Source organism: Helianthus annuus, chromosome 1 (assembly GCF_002127325.2).
Source record: "Helianthus annuus cultivar XRQ/B chromosome 1, HanXRQr2.0-SUNRISE, whole genome shotgun sequence".
Classification (NCBI taxonomy): domain Eukaryota; kingdom Viridiplantae; phylum Streptophyta; class Magnoliopsida; order Asterales; family Asteraceae; genus Helianthus; species Helianthus annuus.
Genome location: NC_035433.2, coordinates 118,314,916 through 118,320,966, shown reverse-complemented (window position 1 = coordinate 118,320,966; position 6,051 = coordinate 118,314,916).

The following is a 6,051-nucleotide window of genomic DNA, read 5'->3' as shown; positions in this document are numbered from 1 at the left end:
TTAGTCATGCACATGCGCATATCAAATCAACCATGACACACTGCAATTATGAACTAAGAAGTTGTCAACTAAGTACCTACTGATATCAACCCGCACCACAACAATTACCCACGTCGAACCAACCAAGCACATAAAATGTATAACCAAACAACCAACATGAAATGTGAAATAAGTTGTAACCTACACACACGGCCTATTTCTGATCCGTTTTCCATTTGCTAAGCATCCTCCAGCATTCTTCTTGTTTCAATGCCTCTCCGTTTAACAACTTCAGCACCCTTTCATCTTTCATTCCATTTATCGTCTCCTTTGCGATCCCCATAACGGTTTCTTTATATACGTTTACATCTGATAACAGCAGCTTTGTCGCAATTTTCATTCTCAAATTTTTCAGCTGCATCTTCTGAACAGCTTTATTGGTACTAAAACCACATTCAAAGTTAACGCCACTACCTTTATACGCTTCCATGTGTCGCATCGTGAACACACCGCAGTCGTTAAAATTGTCAGTCGTTTCCCATCCCAGCCTCTTTCTCGTCACATTTGCGTTCACCATGCATGATGCCGCTGGGTGTCCGACATGTTTCAAATACTCAACAACGTAATGTTTCTGTAATGCATAAATACATTGTCATGAATCAATATAATTATTCACAAGTATAACACTAAATATAAAATACATACTTACCACTTTAGAAGGCGATCCTAAACTTCTAAAACTCGTTCCTTTTCCTGATGTCATCTTGTAGTACGCGAAGCTTTCATGCATATTATCAACCACTTCAACCGTTGCGTTATCCAAATCAAAACAAATTATGTAGAAGTGTTTTTTTTCAATCATTGGTACAATTATAATGTTGAAATCTCTCAACTTCAACAGTTCGTTGTCACACTCAACCACCTCTTTCAGACGCGATGTTATTGTTGCAGACACCCTTTTTTTTGTTTGTTTCGCCTTTAGCATAAACTCTGGCTGCACATATTACATCAATACATGTCATGCACAAAAAATATTTAATGTATTCACGATTGTTTTTAATCATAATTTATGACACACTTACGATTGTTGTGGTATAACACCATAACCTCCTTTTCCCTGACGGTTTTTCTTTCTTCTCCGTATAGTTCAACAGTGCCGCCCAACAATCTATTACATTCTGAGAAATCCACTTTCCTTCTTCAAGTGTGTTTATCCAAAATGCTCTGGTTGACAATCCATGTTGAGTTTCAAATATATAGTTGCTGCATACATCACATACGTTTCATTACTTTTTTTATGCACATGTGCATCAAACACATTACATGCATTATAAGCAATATTTTATAATAATATAATTCATATGACATATGGTGTCCCTATGTCATAATGCATAACTGTATATGCACACGTGCATCAACCAACAATAATAATATGAATCTTAATAATAATAACATTAATATTACAAGTAATAACAGTCGTAATGCATATGTAACTTACTTGAATGTCAACTTCACCTCCGTCAACTCCTCTTGGACGTCTATCTCATCGTCATCATTATTTTTATCACTCTTCTTATTACTTTCTCCCCTATAACATAAGTTTGTACTTCAATTTGTCATCACGTCAATACAAAACATGTAATAAAACTACAACATTCGTAATTATACTTACCATTGTTTATCGTCTATAACCGTCAACAAGTATTGCCATATCAGTTTCTCATCGTCATTCAACGGTTCATTCACTAAACGCCTTATCATACTTCCTAACAAGCTCTATGACATTCTCGTTTTTTGGATATTTTGAACACGCTTCATCCAACTTTTTATCTAACAATGCTTTCGTCCTCAATGTCTCGTCCATCAATTGTTGGATTAATCCAATATGTTCCTGAGTATGAGCACATATAAATGTAATAAAACTACTATGTACAATTGAAATATTGTTTGCTATATTCATTACATGTTATGCATTATTTGTATTCATTATGCACACGTGCATTATATAAAACTATTATAATTATTAACTTTAATGCTACCACCAAACCATTGTGCACATATGCATTTTTTTTATGTGCATCAACTTTATTTTAACTATTATTTATTACATAATATTTGTATCCACCTTTTTTTATACTACTAATGCATATGTGCATTTTTTTCATAAATAACATTATTTGTTATAACCAATTATGCACATGTGCATTCTCAAATTATCATAACTACTGTACATACCTCGAATGACACCGGTTGAATTTTGCGGTTATCATCCGACATGACAGAACCCTTACCATCTACTCCCCTATCTGCGTCTCTGACATGGACATCGACACCAACACCTTTAACATCTCCTTTATCATCTGTCACATGTGCCCCTGATTCGTCCCCTTTGAATGAAACATTGTCTGAAACTATATCCTCCATATATCCTTCTCGTAACAATCCTTTCCCAAACCACCCATTCTTTATCTTGTATTTTTCCCTAATACTCAACATGTCCTTTGTCCAAAACGATAACGGACTTGTTGTGCGAACTGAATTTATATGTCCACATATGGTTTGGTCCACGTATATCAACTGCGCATGTGCATTATCACCATACATTACAAAATTATATATAAACAAAATAATAATAATACGTTATACAATTTACAAACATGACAATTAACTTACCACCATAATCGTGAGCGCGCCATTGAAATATATGGACTTGCTGTCTCGCTGCCAACCATCCTTGCTGTTCTTGATTGTGTCGCAAATAAATTTGCACCAATTCACGTTTTCCACGGCGACGTCTTCGTCTAAACACTCGAGAAAATCAGTTTTACACGTTCCATCTTTCTTTGTCTCTACCATTGTGTTCATAAACAACGCTAAAAAAATCATATTTGAAAAATACCCCGTCGTCATCTTGATTACATACTATTCTTTCAACTATCCTACTTGGTGTCATTGGACACCCTTTGTACAAATGGGTCCACATGGCATATGTCCCACACCTTTCATCTTCATCCTCTTCTTCTTCGTTTACATCGTTTACTTTGCCTTTTAAATCCTCCTTACCTTTTACCTCTTTCTTTCTGCGTGTTTTCCCTTTCTTTTTTTTTCCCTTTCTTTGTCTCTTTAACAATGTTCGCTTGTTCTTCCTCGTTGTGCTTTTTGGTTTCCTCATTCTTTTCATTTTTCTTTGTTTTATCCTTACTTCTCCCTTTTTTACTCTCTTTTCTTTGATAATTCAGCACAACCCCACCGTTTCTTAATCCTAACAACCCGCTTACTACATTCTCGTTGACCTCTATATTACCTACACTCAGCTTAATCACCATATCTCTTTGGTTAAACTTATCTGCTACAAAATGTGCCAGTCTTCCTGGTATGCTGTCTGTTTTGATCTTTAATATACTCCCGAACCCCATGTTTTGTACCGTTTGCTTCTGTTTGTTGGACATTGCGTTTACCCCCCTTAAAAGTTGATGCAGTGATAAACGTGTACGTATGGAACGCCATTTAACTTCCCGAACAGATCTTTGAATCACTGGCTTTTTTTCCGTTCTGACTCCTGTCTTATTCGTTGTTATAACTGCTCTATTCTTCGTTTCTGTTTAATAATGCATTGTAGTTTTTTGTTTAGTTTCTGTTTAATAATGCATTACATTTTCTGTTTATTAAAGCATTACGATGCACATGTGCAAACAAATAAAAACAAAATAATTATAAAAACCCCGTTTGTGCATCAATAAATCAGAAATGCATTTCAAAGAATCACAAATGCATTTTAAAGAAGCACATATGCATTTTAAATTTGATCAACAAATCACATATGCATTTTAAATAATCACATATGCATTTTAAAGTACGATTAATTATTTTAATAACACATACCATCAACATCTTCCATATCCACCTCGTCTGTGCTTCCGTCGTTCCCCGCTGGCGTGCTTTTTGATTTCACGGACCTTGTATTCCTAGTACGAACTCCTTCATTCCTAGTATGAACTCCTTCGACACCTTTATCTCCTTCAACATCTTCAGTTGTTTCGTTATGTTTTCGTTTACTTTTCCTTATACTGACATCCTCAGATTTCGTTCTGTTCTGCCTTTTCAATATGCCTTCAGTTCAAATTGTAATGGTTAATCAACAAAAAATACTTTTAAAAACATTCATGTGCATGTACCCATATTCTAAAATAACAATACAAAAAAAAATACTATATAACAAACTATAACCTTTTGACTTATCGTTCTTGTATTCATCTTCAGTCGCGTCAAGCATCCTTGTTGATTCTGCATCTCTTGACCTCAGTACAAATGTTACTTTCTTTTGCCTTTTCTCCATCGATTATCTACAAGTAACGTGTGCATCAACATTAATTTATGATACACTTATCAACATAATAACATATGCACACATGTGTCATTATAATCGTCAGCATACAACATATGCACATGTGCATATTAACATATGCACATATAAAAAAATATGTACACATGTGTAATTATAATTGTCAACATACAAAATATGCACATTTGCATATTAACATATGTACATGTGCATATTAACGTATGCACAGTCAACATACAAAATATGCACATATGCGTTTTTAACACATGTGCATTTGCATATTAACATATGCACATGTGCATAATAACATGTACACACATGCATATTAACATATGCACATGTGCATATATATACATATGTATGTGATACTCCTATATCTAACACTACATAACTGTATTTCGCATAATGTTACTTTATGATCATGTTCTATTATTAATTATGATAGTGTCTTTTTTAATTACATAATGCCGAAATAAACACAAGTATGCACATGTGCATGTGTATGTGAATCACCTTGATATACTGTTATTTGTTATGTGTTGTGTACACTGGCGATGAGCACTGCACAGTTGCATAGATGTGTATTCCACAAACTTACTTTAATATCATGTTTTGTGTAATCCTTGTATGTCAAAAAAAAATAAAAAATAATGCTTGTTTGTATGACTATATAAATCAAACAGACTACATGTGTGTTCATAATTATGCACATGTGCATTAACTTGCAAACAAAATTAAATTATAAATATATCAATTCGAACTTCGTGTTGCCGAGCATATCAAACTCATTTGTATAACATCATTTATACGAAACACAGTTCTTAATAATACAGATATGAAACTAATAATAGATCTATTAGATGTTTTATTTACGAAATGGTAAATCTGAATCTAATAGTAACAGTCGTATTAACATAACCAATTACACTTACAAAATAGTGCAGTCGTGTTAACATAATCGATTACACTTACAATTTGAATCTAATAATAACAGTCGTATTAACATGATCGATTACACTTACAAAACAGTGCAGTTACGCTTGAATTCTGACGATTGATGAATTGTGATGAATCGCTAGCCCTAATTGTGCAGATTATCCCTAATTGTGCAGCAAAAATCAACGAATTCCTTCAAGTTAGCCCTAATTCTTCAGATGTATGACGATACGGCGATTTTTATGACAGATTGGTGATATCGTTGAGCGTACGGAATCGATTTTTCGTATAAATCGCCTATGAAGAATGGATTGTTCGTATGATCGTTGTGACGGATTGTTAGATCGTATATTTGGTTTCTCGGACGTGAGATGTTATTTAGTGTGCAATTTATTTTTTATTTGACGTCCGTTGTTATATGTTGTAACGAGGGAGGCGGGTATTTTAAACTTTTCCATGTAATTACAATAATGTCACGTGTTCACATTGGTTCTCGCGGTTCTCGCAATAAAGGTGGTTCTCGCATGAACCCCACCCTATATATATATATATATATATATATGTATATATATATATATATATATATATATATGGCAATTATAGGAAGAAAACTTATATTAGTTAAGAAAACTAAGAAACTCAAATGAATGGATCTCCTTTTGTCACGTGAGACACATTTTTGCACACGTGCTGCGTGTAACAATCAGAGGCTGCCACGTGTTACGTAACAGCTTTTACTTTTTTAGAAAAAGTTGAAAGTCTGCAAAAGTTGTTACACGTAACACGTGACAGCC